At 39.7% G+C, this 15,989-nt stretch overlaps 1 protein-coding gene across 4 annotated transcripts in view; it reads right to left on the bottom strand.

Moving 5' to 3' along the window:
* Positions 1–15,989, bottom strand: part of RALB (RAS like proto-oncogene B) — a 67,723-nt gene that overhangs the window by 32,618 nt on the left and 19,116 nt on the right. Inside the window, exon 1 of one of the 4 annotated variants that reach the window (XM_049889141.1) lies at positions 14,271–14,381. The exons of the other annotated variants lie outside the window; for them this stretch is intronic. The gene's annotated coding sequence lies outside the window, so the exon portion shown is untranslated. Of the gene's footprint in view, positions 1–14,270; positions 14,382–15,989 lie in introns of those variants that run through there. 4 annotated transcript variants of the gene reach the window in all.

Below are 15,989 nucleotides of genomic sequence, written 5' to 3' on the forward strand. Positions count from 1 at the left end.
AGTAAAACACCAAGTATTGACTGGCAGATGTCAAGGGTGTGCCTATATTGGAAATCTATCATTTTGCAACTATCATAGTGAAGACTGGTTCAGGCAAGAATATCAATGGAGCTAAATCTAAAGGGGGAATATGGATGAGGAACAAGGCATCTGCATGGTCTTAAAGTGTCTCTCCACAGATTACTTATTAGTTATGAGTGAATAAATAGTAACTCTACAGTGGCAAAATCAGAAAATACTTTGATCAAGTGATCAAAATTAACATCATCAATGAGAGGCAAATGGGTATCACGTGCCTCCAGACATCCCATGAGAAGGACATCTAACCATGAGGAAATATCAGACAAACTCAAAATGATGACCACTCATTAAAAGAGGAGAAGGGTAGGCTATTCTTTGCTCTGCCTAGTGGAGCAAAAACCTGGAATAAGGGGAGGGGAAATTTATTAAGCAATTGCTATTTCAGGGTCCCTGGGTGGTACAAATGGTTAACACGCTTGGCTACTAACAGAAAGGTTACAGGTTCAAGCTCACCCAGAAGAAAGGTCTAGTGACCTACTAAAAAAATCAGCCATTCAAAACCCTACAGGGTACAGTTCTACTCTGACACACGTGGGATTGCCAAGAATTGGAACTGACTCCACAGCAGCTGGTTTTGGTTTATCAGTTATTCCAAATTCAACACTACCTCATGTGGTACCATACTTGGTGGATTATATAGTAGGTTATGAATTTAAACATTAAGAAATGGGACTAAGTAGGAAAATTTAGGTTTACTTACAAAAGCTCAAGCTTAACAGGAGAAAAAAAAAATTAGCTTTGTAAATTTTTTTCAAACAAGCATTCCCAACAGGAAGCAACAATGGAAAGATGTTGAGAATCAAACATGGTAAGAAAGTTCAAATTTTCCACAAAAGCGGAAAAATTTTGAATAGTGGCAGAACACTGCAAAGATTGAACAGATTGAGAGAAAATATTAGCAACACATGATGAAAGGTAATAACATCCCTCATAAATAAAAAGCTTTTGCAAAGCAGTAAGTCAAAAAACCCAATTTTGACAGAGCCAAGATGGCGGAATAGACAGACGCTTCAGGCAAGTCCTCTTACAACAAAGACCAGAAAAAACAACTGAAACAAGTATATTTATGACAAGTTAGGAGCCCTGAACATCAAAGGAAAGGTTAGAAAATGAACTGAGGGGTCAGGGGAGGAAGAGATGGTTCAGAAGCAGAGAGGAGTTACCAGACCTGAATTGCCAGGAGCTCTCAGGTACCATTCCCGGGAGTGGCTGTGACGGGTTGGTACTAGCATTTGGCTGCAGTTTCCCCAGAGAGAAGCAGCCAGCCACATAGCCTACCCACACCTCCGGAACTAGAGAAGAATGGCGCTCTTGGCAACAGCTAAGTGCTTACGTATATTTTACTGTGCTCCCCACCCCTGAGCCGGCATCAATGGCTGTTCATTTCCCTGGCCTGAGATAGGCCCTGTTGAGTGCCTAGAGCCATCCTACAGGCGCTGAAGAAGGAATAAATTCGCAACTAGGGGAAAAGATAATTTGCCAGCTCCATTAACCAGGGGAGCTCAGGACAAAAGCGGCTACTATCCAGGCATAAATGGTCCATGGACACTGAGTACCTTTCCCCTCTGCATGGACCTCTGTGGGCCTACTTCAGGAGACTATGCCCTTGCTGGCAGACTATAACTGTTTCAGCTGTGCAGTGGAGAGTTGGGTATTTGATGTTTGACACCACTTTGCCTGTTAAACAGGGTCCTCGCCTACCCACATCAGGGCCCTAAGTACTGATGGCTCCACTCATGTCACCCAGCCACCTGTGACAGAGGTCCAAGGATAACTGGTACCTCCCAGTCCTTAAAACCAAAAACTTTGGGTGCCGTTGGTCTGTCTGCAGAATCCACCCACCTGTACGGTCTAGGGAACAGGGACACACTTTCTCCAGAGACACTTGGGGGACGATTCTCAGCCCCCTACCTTGTTCAGAGCATGACCCCCTGCTGCAACCAGATACCAGTACCTACACCAATCACCCCTGCCCCTCTAAGACTGTATGACAGAGCCTGTACCACACACTTGATGAGCAGCTACCTGGACACCTGAGCTGAATTCATACAAGAAAAGTGAATGGACTCCTAGACTGATATACCTGATAATAGCTCTAGCCATCTGGGGACAGGACATCAGAGCTCCAAAGGCAAAAATAATCAAGCCAGCTCGCTCAAGCAACCCATCGGGTCACATCAAAACAAAACAAAGCTAGAAGCTATGATACAGTAAGCAAACATAAAATAAACTACTACAGAAACTTATAGATGGCTCGGAGACAACAGTCAATATCAAGTCACATAAAGAAACAGACAATGATCGCCTCAACAAGCTCTCAGAACAAAGAATAAAGGGATCCTCCACATGAAAGTGCCTTCCTGGAATTACCAGAGGCAGAATACAAAAGATTAATACACAAAACCCTTTAGGATATCAGGAAGGAAATCAGGCAATACACAGAACAAGCCAAGGAACACACAGATAAAGCAGCTGAAGAAATTAAAAAGGTTATTCAGGAACATAACGAAAAATTTAATAAGCTGGAAAAATCCATAGACAGCAATCAGAAATTCAGAAGATTAACAATAAAATTACAGAAGTAGACAACTCAATAGAAACTCAGAGGAGCAGAATTGAGCAAGTAAAAGGCAGAATTTGTGAACTTGAAGATAAAGCACCCAACACCAATATATTTGAAGAAAAATCAGATAAAAGAATCTAAAAAAATGAAAACTTAAGAATCATATGGGACTCCATCAAGAGAAATAACCTATGAGTGATTAGGCTACTAGAACAGGGAGGGATAACAGAAAATATGAGACAATTGTTGAAGATTTGTTGGCAGAAAACTTCTCTGATATTGTAAAAGATAAGAAGATACCTAACCAAGATGCTCATCAAACCTCACATAAGACAGATGTCAAAAGAAAGTCACCAAGACATATAATCAAACTTGCCACAACCAAAGATAAAGAGAGAATTATAAGAGCAGCTAGGGATAAACGAAAAGTCACCTACAAAGGAGAGCCAATAAGAATAAGCTCGGTCTACTCGCCAGAAACCATGCAGGCAAGAAGGCAATGGGATGACTTACACTAAAAAATTGAAGGAAAAAAACTGCTAGCCAAGAATCATATATCCAGCAAAACTGTCTCTCAAATAAGAAGGTGATATTAGAACATTTCCAGACAAACAGAAGTGTAGGGATTTCATAAAAACCAAACCAAAACTACAAGAAATACTAAAGGGAGTTCTTTGGTTAGAAAATCAATAACTGGGCAGAGCAATCAGATGTTAACCTAGACAGGGAAATCACAAAAATAAATCAAGATTTTAAAAAACGCTCAGCGATGCTATTATGTAAAGAAGGACTAAGAAATGTAGTCATAGATCTTTCATATGGACAGGAAGACAAGGCAATACAAAGAAATAAAAGTTAGGCTTAAATTTAGAAAAATAGGAGTAAATAATGAGGCAAAGACAAAGAAGACAAACTATCCTACACATCAAAATAAAATGCAAATAAATAAAGATTCAGCAGAAACAAAATCGACAACAAATATGAGGAAAAGACAATATATAATCTACTCAGCACAAAAAAATTAAGTGCAAAACAGAAGTTGTCAGCAACACACAAAAAAAGACATAAAAATGATAGCACTAAATTCATACCTATCCATAATTACAATGAATGTAAATGGACTAAATGTACCAATAAAGACACAGAGAGTGGCAGGCTGGATTAAAAAATATGATCTGTCTATATGCTGCCTACAAGAGACACACCTTAGACTTAGACACACAAACTAAAACTCAAAGGATGGAAAAAAATACATCAAGCAAACAACCATCAAAAAAGAGCAGGAGTGGCAATATTCATTTCTGACAGAATAGACTTTAAAGTTAAATCCATCAGAAAGGATAAGGAAGGACACTATATAATGATTAAAGTGACAACATAACAAGAAGATATAACCATATTAAATATTTATGCACCCAATGACAGGGCTGCAAGATACATAAAACAAACTCTATCAGCATTGAAAACCGAGATAGACAACTCTACAATAATAATAGCAGACTTCAACACACCACTTTCGGTGATGGACAGGACATCCAGAAAGAAGCTCAATAAAGACACGGAAGATCTAAATGCCACAATCAACCAACTTGACCTCACAGACATATACAGAACACTCCACCCAACAGCAGCCAAGTATACTTCCTCTTCTAGTGCACATGGAACATTCTCTAGAATAGACCACATATTAGGTCATAAAGCAAGCCTTAGCAGAATCCAAAACATTGAAATATTACAAAGCATCTTCTCTGACCATAAGGCCATGAAAGCAGAAATCAATAGCAGAAAAAGCAGGGAAAAGAAATCAAACACTTGGAAACTGAACAATACCCTGCTCAAAAAAGACTAGATTAGAGAAGGCATTAGGGATGGAATAAAGAAATCCAGAGAATCCAATGAGAATGAAAACACTTCCTATCAGAATCTCTGGGACACAGCAAAAGCAGGGCTCAGAGGTCAATTTCTACCAGTAAATACACACATACAAAAAGAAGAAAGGGCCAAAATCAAAGAATTATCCCTACAACTGGAACAAATAGAAAGAGAACAACAAAAGAAACCCTCTGGCACCAGAAGAAAGCAAATACTAAAAATTAGAGCAGAACTAAATGAAATAGAAAACAGAAAAACAATTGAAAGAATTAACAAGACCAAAAGCTGGTTCTTTGAAAAAAATTAACAAAATTGATAAACCATTGGCCAGAATGACAAAAGAAAAACAGGAGAGAAAGCAAATAACCCGACTAAGAAATGAGATGGGCAATATTACAACAGACCCAACTGAAATTAAAAGAATCATATCAGATTACTATGAAAAACTGTACTCTAACAAATTTGAAAACCTAGAAAGAAATAGATGAATTCCTAGAAACACACTACCTACCTAAACTAACACAAACAGAGGTAGAACAACTAAATAGACCCATAACAAAAGAAGAGATTGAAAAGGTAATCAAAAAACTCTTCAACAAAAAAAAGCCCTGGGGGCTTCGCTGCATAGTTCTACCAAACTTTCAGAGAAGAGGTAACAACACTACTACTGAAGGTATTTCAGAGCATAGAAAAAGGGAATATTCCCAAACTCATTCTACGAAGCCAGAATATCCCTGATACCAAACCAGGTAAAGACACCACAAAAAAAGAAAATGACAAACCTATATCCCTCATGAAGTTAGATGCAAAAACCCTCAACAAAATTCTAGCCAACAGAATTCAACAACATATCAAAAAAATAATTCACCATGGCCAAGTGGGATTCATACCAGGTATGCAGGGATGGTTTAACATTAGAAAAACAATTAATGTAATCCCTCATATAAATAAAAGACAAGAATCACACGATTTTATCAACTGATGTAGAAAAGGCATTTGACAAAGTTCAACACCCATTTATGATAAAAACTCCCAGCAAAATAGGAATAGAAGGAAAATTCCTCAACTTAATAAAGGGCATTTATACAAAGCCAATAGCCAACATCATCCTAAATGGAGAGAACCTGAAAGCATTCCCCATGCGATCGGGAACCAGGCAGAGATGCCCTTTATCACCACTCTTATTCAACATTGTGCTGAAGGTCCTAGCCAGAGCAATTAGGCTAGATAAAGAAATAAAGGGCATCCAGATTGTAAGGAAGAAGTAAAAGTATCTCTATTTGCAGATGACATTATCTTATACGCAGAAAACCCTAGGGAATCGTCAAGAAAACTACTAAACTAATAGAAGAGTTCAGCAGACTATCAGGATACAAGATAAATGTACAAAAATCAGTTGGATTCCTCTACACTAACAAAAAGAACATTGAAGAAGAAATCACCAAATCAATACCATTTACAGTAGCCCCCAAGAAGATAAAATACTTAGGAATAAATCTTACCAGAGATGTAAGACTTATACAAAAAAAAGAAAATTACAAAACACTTCTGCAAGAAATCAAAAGAGACCTACATACGTGGAAAAACATACCTTGCTCATTGATAGGAAGACTTAACATGGTAAAAATGTCTATTCTACCAATAGCGATCTATAGATTTAATGCAATCCCAATCCAAATTCCAATGACATTTTTTAATGAGATGGAGAAACAAATCACCCACTTCATACAGAAGGGAAAGAGGCCCCGAATAAGCAAACCATTGCTGAAAAAGAAAAACAAAGTGGGAGGCCTCACTCTACCTGATTTTAGAACCTATTATACTGCCACAGTAGTGTAAAACAGCCTGGTACTGGTACAACAGATACAATAGACCAATGGAACAGAATTGAGAATCCAGACATAAATCCATCCACATATGAGCAGCTGATATTTGACAAAGGCCCCAAAACAGTTAAATGGGGAAAAGACAGTCTTTTTAAAAAATGGTGCTGGCATAACTGGATATCCATTTGCAAAAAAAATGAAACAAGACCCATACCTCACACCATGCACAAAAACGAACTCAAAATGGATCAAAGACCTAAATACAAAATCTAAAACGATAATGATCATGTCCCCAGATGAATGGATAAATTATGGTATATTCATACAATGGAATACTATGCATCAATAAAGAACAGTGATGAATCCGTGAAACATCTCATAACATGGTGGAATCTGGAAGGCATTACGCTGAGTGAAATTCAGTTGCAAAAGGACAAATATTGTATAAGAGCACTATTATAAGAACACGAGAAATAGTTTAAACTGAGAAGAAAATATTCTCTGATGGTTACGAGACAGGGGAGGGAGAGGGAGGGAGAGGGTTATTCACTAATTAGATCGTAGATAAGAACTACTTCAGGTGAAGGGAAAGACAATACACAATGCAGGCAAGGTTAGCACAACCAGACTAAACCAAAAGCAAAGAAGTTTCCTGAATAAGCTGAATGCTTCGAAGGCCAGCGTAGCAGGGGCAGGGGTTTGGGGACCATGGTTTCAGGGGACATCTAAATCAATTGGCATAATAAAATCTATTAAGAAAACATTCTGCATCCCGCTTTGGAGAGTGGCATCTGAGGTCTTAAACGCTAGCAAGCGGCCATCTAAGATGCATCGATGGGTCTCAACCCACCTGGACCAAAGGAGAATGAAGAACACAAAGGACACCAGAAAATTACGAGCCCAAGTGACAGAAAGGGCCACATAAACCAGAGACTACATCAGCCTGAGACCAAAAGAACTAGATGGTGCCTGGCTACAACCGATGACTGCCCTGACAGGGAACACAACAGAGAACCCCTGAGGGAGCAGGAGAGCAGTGGGATGCAGACCCCAAATTCTCATAAAAGACCAGACTTAATGGTGTAACGGAGACTAGAAGGCCCCCAGACCTTCTGTTAGCCCAGGACAGAATCATTCCCAAAGCCATCTCTTCAGACAGGGATTAGACTGGATAATGGGATAGAAAAAGATGCTGGTGAAGAATGAGCTTCTTGGATCAAGTAGACATATGAGATTATGCTGGCATCTCCTATCTGGAGGGGAGATGAGAGGGCAGGGGGGGTCAGAAGCTGATGGAATGGACATAAAAAGAGAGTGGAGGGAAGGGGCAGGCTGTCTCATTAGGGCTGAGTGCAATTAGGAGTATATAGCAAGGTGTATGTAAATTTTGTATGAGAGACTGACTTGATTTGTAAACTTTCACTTAAAGCACAATAAAAATTTTTTTTAAAACAACCCCTTTTTTTTAAATGAGCAAAAAAATAAGTAATTCACAGGAAAGGAAGTGAATATGGATAATAAATACATGAAACCATACTCAATTTCTCTAGTAGTCAAGGAAATACAACTGAAACATCAGCTTGGCCCAAATTAAAAAGTGTTGTCAAAAATTTGGGGAAATGAGTATTTTTGGTAATTGTCATGGATTCAGCTGTGTCCCCAAAAATATGTGTTAACTTGGTTAGGCCATGATTCCCAGTGTCGTGTGGCTGTCCTCCATTTTGCGATTTTCCTATGTGTTATAAATCATAATCTCTGCCTGTGGTTAAAGAGGATTAGGGTGGGATGTAACACCCTTGGTGAAGTCACATCCCTGATCCAATGTAAAGGGAGTTTCCCCGGGCTATGGCCTGCACCACATTTTACCTTACAAGAGATAAAAGGGAAGGGAAGGAAGCAGACAGTGGGGGACCTCATACCACCAGGAAAACAGCACCGGGAGCAAAGCATGTGCTTTCGACCTGAGGTTCCTGTGCTGAGATGCTCCCAGACCAAGGGAAGGCTGATGACATGGACCTTCTTCCAGTGCTGACAGAGAGAAAAAGCCTTCCCCTAGAGCCAGCGTCCTGAATTCAGACTTCTAGTCTACTGGACTATAAGAGAATAAACTTCTCTTTGTTAAAGCCATCCGCTTGTGGTACTTCTGTTGTACCAGCACTAGATAACTAAGACCGTGATCATATTAACTGTCACAACCTTTTGAAAAAATAACTGGCTACTAAAATAAAAAATGTGAAACTATGCTAAGAATTTATTCTTAGCATAGTTTATATATAAGGATATACTTACAAGGTGTTGCTGTTATTACACAGAATGTTATAAAAATCCATAAAATACCTAATATCCATCAATAAAGAATATTTCTATAAATTATGGTAGAAGCAAATTTTAGATTATAGAGAATGAGTGAGATCCACATGTACTAACCTGGAAAAATCCAGTGAAAAAAAATCAAGTTGCAGAAAACATAAAATTTGATGTCATTTATTTAAAAAAAAAATTCTAGGTATCTGTTTACATATAAATGAGGAAAAATTATAATAAGATATGCACTGTTAATATTGGCCCTAAAGGAGTCTGATTCCAAGTGGAATAACTTTAATTTTCTTTTACACACCTCAACTTCTCAATTTTACTTAAATTTTTTAATGAACATGAACTATATTAGAAATTTTACAAAATCAACAGAATATTAAATCTCGTTAAAAGAATTAAAACAGGAGAATAGCACATTAAGTTGTTAGGATTTTTTTCCCACAGTGCCCCTGAAGGTGTTTGGAGATCAGCTATGACAACAATTTTTACATTAAGGTCTTGGTCTGTTTTATAAGCCCTTGCTACTCAAAGTGTGGTCCACCAACCAGCAGCATCAGCAATACCTAGGAGCTTGTGACAAATGCAGAATCTCAGGCCCACTCAGACCTATGAATCATAATCTGTATTTTAACAAAATCCCCAGGGGATTCCTCTGCAAAACAAACTGTAAACAGCACCATGCTACATGCCACAGTCATTCTCAATGACATGCACCACTTCCATTGGGGTCATGAAGGATCCTCCCCAAAAAGCGGCTTTCTCAAATACGAAATAAAATAGGAAACAGATTGTTATGGATTGAAGTGTGTCCCCCAAAAGTATGTGTTGGAATCCTAACCTCTATACACATGGATGTAATCCCATTTGGGAATAGGGTTTTCTTTGTTATATTAATGAGGCCATAACAGTATAGGGTATGTTTTAAACCAATCACTTTTGAGATTGAAAAGCAGATTAGGCACACAACCAAGGAAGGACAAATGGAGAAAGGCTGATGCTATGTGAAGACTGCCAAGGAACAGAGGAACAGAAGCTGAACAGAGACAACAGAGGAACAGAAGCTGAACAGAGACAAGGACCTTCCCCCAGAGCCAGCCAAGGACCTTCCCCCAGAGCCAACCAAGGACCTTCCCCCAGAGCCAGCCAAGGACCTTCCCCCAGAGCCAACCAAGGACCTTCCCCCAGAGCCAGCCAAGGACCTTCCCCCAGAGCCAACCAAGGACTTTCCCCCAGAGCCAGCCAAGGACCTTCCCCCAGAGCCAGCCAAGGACCTTCCCCCAGAGCCAGCCAAGGACCTTCCCCCAGAGCCAGCCAAGGACCTTCCCCCAGAGCCAGCCAAGGACCTTCCCCCAGAGCCAGCCAAGGACCTTCCCCCAGAGCCAGCCAAGGACCTTCCCCCAGAGCCAGCCAAGGACCTTCCCCCAGAGCCAGCCAAGGACCTTCCCCCAGAGCCAGCCAAGGACCTTCCCCCAGAGCCAACAGAGAAAGAAAGCCTTCCCCTAGAACCGGTGCCCTGATTTCAGACTTCCAGCCTCCTAAACTGTGAGGAAATAAATTTCTGCTTGTTAAAACCATCCATTAGTGTAATTTGTTATAGCAGCGCTAAGAGACTAAGACACAGATGAACTGCAGACTTGTAAAGGTTGAATAATGGAAAAGTCATATGCAGTGGCTGCAGTGAAAGTGTCTATTCGGTCTAGACATCATTTTCCGTTAGTGCTGAAAACCTACATGGAGTCCACCTACTTCTTAGCATCATCTAACATCAAATTACTAAACATTTGTGACAAGAAACAAACTAAGGGACGGTGTACACAAGCGTGAGAACAGATGTTGAAGGCACAGCCCTCCTTCCCTAAATCCCTCTATCACTGTCATCCTAACGACACATCACAAACCTTGTAGCTATTTGTAAGCACGTCTATGTGTACTCCTCGGGCAAAGAGGTTGTAACTTATTCAGGAGTGTGTCTCCAGGGTCTAGAGCTCTGGCCTACAAGTGGGTTAGAAAACTAGAAATTCCTAGAGAATGAATAAAGGAATGAATGATGCGTGAAGAACATGAAGAAATAAAAATGAGGGCATATTTTAAACTACTTTCCATAACACACATCACGCCACATTTCTCACTGATGCTCCATTAAGGAAATGTTATCTCTTGAATGTTCTGTCATGAACATTGATTCTAGAAGATAAACTAATAGAGTGGCAGCCCTTCCCAAAGGTACTTTGTATAGTTTAACAATAAATACTGTAAACTACAAAAAAAAAAAAAATGCACACACACACGCTCAGGAGACAACTTGAAGAGACTGGTCAAAGATGGACAACCTAAGCATCACTAAAGACAGTAACTGCAAAGGACTGAAACACATCAAATTTGTTGAGTAAAACACAATTTAAAAAAAAAAAAAAAAACCTAATTGTCTACCTTGGGAGAATTAAGTGAACCAACTCATTACTGTATTTTTAAAACTAATAAACAAAAACCAACCAAACCAAACCCAGTGCCATCAAGTCGATTCCAACTTATAGCGACCCTATAGAACAGAGTAGAACTGCATCATAGAATTTCCAAGGAGCGCCTGGCGGATTCAAACTACCAACCCTTTGGTTAGCAGCCGTAGCACTTAACCAGTACGCCACCAGTGTTTCCAATAAATAAAGGGAAAGACTAAAAAATGTATCATGCTTCTCCTATACAAACTGTACTATTGGGTAACCAATAATAGATGAGGCAAAGTTTCTCTTTATAGCAATATTCCAACAAATAAAAAGAATAATAGAATTCCAACTATTACCATTTTGCAACCCCTTATGTATGAAAAGATCTAGGCATTCAGCACCCAGAGCTGCTAACGTTACCATAAACGAGAGAGCCTGACAGCAGAGAACGTGCATCCTGAACACGATATTATTAAATATTTGTGACGAGCTAAAGCTTGCCCAAAAACTTCTAAATCTAACTATTAATTTACAGGTATGACAAAAGACAAAGGAATATGTTAAACACCACCAAAGAAATACTATCTGCAATATATAAACTAGAGGAAATTACATGAGACAAACAACCCAGTTTCTTCAACAAATAAATTGCGAGGAAAAAAAGGACAGATGGAGAGGGAACCTATAAATTATGAGACCTAAGAGATGTATCAACCAGTTGAAACATAGGATTGTATGTGCATCCTAATTTAAACAAATAAGTATATAAGAAAATTAGAGAAATTTGAACACTGACTGAATTTGATACTATTAGGGAATTATTGTTTTAAAATGTTTATGTGACATGACAGTACGTTTGGTTTTGTCTAGCAAACAAAAGAATCCTCATCATTTGGATACAGATACGTACTGAATTATTTACAAATGATGTTCAATGATATTAGATTCACTTCAAAATAATAAAGAGGAAGAGAGTGAGCAGGGGTATAGATGAAGTAAGATTAGCCATAAACTGGTAACTATTAAAGCTGAGTTAAGGTTCAAGGTAGTTCTTTATACATTCTCTTTACTTTTGTATATGTCTGAGAATTTCACAATAAAAAGTTATAAAAAAATAAACACTATTGCACATCAAAAGAGTAAAAAGAGAACCTATAGACTGGGGAAAAATTTTGGTCTGCAAAGGGGCTAATCTCTAAAATTTATAGAAAACTTCAACACCTCAACAACAAAAAGACAAACAATGCAATTCAAAAGTGGGCAAAGTGAGACTGGAAGAACTAGATGGTGCCTTGCTACCACCTATGACTGCCCTGACAGGGAACACAACAGAGAATCCCTGATGGAATGGGAGAACTGTGGGATGCAGACGTGAAATTCTTATAAAACGACCAGACTTAATGGTCTGAGACTGGAGGGACCCCAGAGGCCCCTGGACCCTCTGTTAGTCCAAGACTGGAACCATTCCTGAAGTCAACTCTTCAGACAGGAATTGGACTGGACTATAAGGCAGAAAATGATACTGCTGAGGAGTGAGCTTCTTGGCTCAAGGAGACAAATGAGACTATGTGGGTAGCTCCTGTCTGGAGGCAAGGTGAGAAGGCAGAGGGGGACAGGAGCTGATTGAATGGACACAGGAAATACAGGGTGGAGAGGAGGAGTGTGCTGTCTCATTAGGGGGAGAGCAACTAGGGTTACATAGCAAGGTATGTATAAGTTTTTGTATGACAGACTGACTTGATTTGTAAACTTTCACTTAAAGCACAATAAAAAAAAAAAAGACAAAAAAAAGTGGGCAAAGGACATAAACAGATACTTGACCAAAGAAGACATTCAGGTGGCCAACAAATAGATGAAGACATGTTCTTGATCATTAGCCATTAGAGAGATGCAAATCAAAACAACAATGAGATATCATCTGAACCTGTCAATAATGGCAATGATATTAAAAAACAGAAAACAACAAATGCTGACGAGGGTGTGGGGAGACTGGAGCTCTCATATTCTGCTAGTGGGATTGTAAAATGGTATAACCACTATAGAAAACAGTATGGCACTCTGTAGAAGGTTAGACATAGAGATGTCTTATGATCCAGCAATCTCCTAGCATATATCCTAGAGAAATAAGAGCCATGACAGGAATAGATATATGCACACCCATGTCCATCACAGCATTATTCATGATTGCAAAAAAAAAAAGGACACAACCTAAGTGCTCATCAACAGATGAATGGATAAACAAACTATGATACATACACACAACGGAATACTATGCAAAACATCTCACGACATGGATGACCCTGGAGGACGTTATGCTGAGTGAAATAAGTCAATCACAAAAGGATAAATATTGTATGAGACTGCTATTATAAAAAGTCAAGAAAAAGTTTACACACAGAAACATTCCTTAATGGTTACCAGGGGTGGGGCGGGGAGGGAGGGAAAATCACTGACTAAATAGTCGACACGTATTAACTTAGGAGAAGGGAAAGGCAATACACAATAAGGGGAATGTCAGCACAACATGGCCAAGGCAAAGGAAGACACTGGGAAGTACACAAGAGTAAAAGGCAACGACGGTCAATACTATTACATACACAATCCTGCAATACCAGTAATAACAAACAATATGAGTGAATAGATCCATAGATATGTAAGCTGAACAGGTGTGGGATGGCGTATGAGAGGACACCCATGAGCATATATAGGTTTGGCAGAGGAAACTTCTACATATGTATTTGCATGTGCTGTAAGATATCCACATACAGAGTAGAACACCCAGGGGGTAAAGTTACGAAAACTCCTTAGCCATAACCAAACACCCTGAGGGCCTGAGTCACTGGACTTGAGGGCTGAGGACCATAGTCTTGGGGGACCATCTAGGTCAATCAGCATTACATAGTCCATAAAGACAAGGTTCTGCATCCTACTTTCATGAGTAGCAACTGGGGTCTTAAAAGCTTGCAAGCAGTCATCTAAGATACAACTATTGGTCTTTTCCCATCCAGAGCAAAGAAGAGTGAAGAAAATAAAAAAGACTCCGAAGAACTAGATGGCGCCCAGCTACCACTAGTGACTGCTCTGATAGGGATCACAATAGAAGGTCCTGAACAGAGTGGGAAAAAAATGTAGAACAAAACTCAAATTCATAAAAAAGACGAGACTTACTGGTCTGATAGAGATTGGTGGAGCCCCCGAGACTATGGCCCTTAGATGCTCTTCAAACCTGAAACTGGACCCACTCCTGGAGATCCCCTTTCAGACAAACAATAGTCAGGCCTATAAAGTGAACAATAACACCCATGAGGACAGTGCTCCTCAGAACAATCAACCATACGAGACCAAGAGGGCAGCATTTGCCCAAAAACAACATTCAGAAAGTATGAAGAGGCAGGAAAGATTGGCGAATGGAAACAAGGAACCCAGGAGGAAGGTGGTGGAGGGCTGTCACACACTGACAGGGGGATTGCAGCTAACGTCATGAAATAAAATGTGTATAACCTGTTGAACGAGAAACTAATTTGCTCTGTAAACTTTCATCCAAACCACAATAAAATGTTTAGAAGAAAAAAGAAAGTTACAAAAAATAATAAAGACAAAAATACAGGTGCCACTGGCCTAGAGAGTCCAATTTAGGAGCATGGGGCCCTGCGGCCTGTTTCCTTAGTCATCTAGTGGTGCTATAACAGAAATACCACAAGTGGGTGGCTTTAACAAGGAGAAATTTATTTCTTCACAGTAAAGTAGGCTAAACGTCCAAATTCAGGGTGTCAGCCCCAGGGGAAGGCTTTCTCTCTCTGTCGGCCTTCTCAACAATCATCCCCTTGTCAAGAAGCTTCTCTATGCGGGGACTCCAGGTCTAAAATACAGGCTCTACTCCCAGCACTGCTTTCGTGGTGGTATGAGGTCCCCCTGTCTCTCTGCTCTCTTCTTTCTTTTATATCTCAAGAGATTGCCTCAAGACACAATCCAATCCTGTAGGTTGAGTCCTGCCTCACTAACACAACTGCCGCCCATCCTCCCTCGTTAACATCAAAGAGGTAGGGTTTACAACATAAAGGAAGGTCACACAATACCGGGAATCATGCATGGCCCAGCCTAATTGATACACGCATTTTGAAGGGGACATAATTCAATCCATGACAGTCGCCCAGATGATCCTGATTCACTCCTGGATAGAAAACCATTGCATTAGACTTTAAGCTCTTTGAAAAACAGATCCCATATTTTGCTAACTACTGTTTCATCCATATTTATCACAGAAAACACAGTTAAACATGAACTGAATTAACCAAGATTGGAGCCATTTTGGAAACCCTGGTAGCGTAGTGGTTAAGTGCTACGGCTGCTAACGAAGAGGTCAGCAGTTCAAATCTGCCCACATGCTCCTTGGAAATTCTATCAGGCAGTTCTATTCTGTCCTATAGGGTCACTATGAGTCGGAATCGACTTGATGGCAGTAGGTTTGTTTTTTTGTTTGTTTGTTTAGAGCCATTTTCTAACCTTAATTCTATAAGAAGCAGATACTAATCTGGGTGGAACCATGAGCTTAACTTTAAAAAGGAATTCTTATTTTCTAATACCTAGTAGTTCACAGTCAACACTATGCTACCACCTTTGTTTTTGCAGGTTATCTTGATGACTTAGGAAAATGGATTCACTTTTCACAATCTGGTACATAATCTAGGCTTGGTACCTAGATGCAGCAATGAAATACCATCAGTCAACCTTCTGATGCCATCCCTAAGATAGCCTCTAACTTTTCATACAATCCACCAGGTAAATGCTTTTCCTCTTCCTATTTATCTCCTAACAGAGCAAGCCTCTTAATCACATAACAATGTTTTACTTATCTTCAGTACTTCAAAGTCAGGTACGATCATTTCC

This window comes from Elephas maximus, chromosome 6 (assembly GCF_024166365.1).
Source record: "Elephas maximus indicus isolate mEleMax1 chromosome 6, mEleMax1 primary haplotype, whole genome shotgun sequence".
NCBI lineage: Eukaryota > Metazoa > Chordata > Mammalia > Proboscidea > Elephantidae > Elephas > Elephas maximus.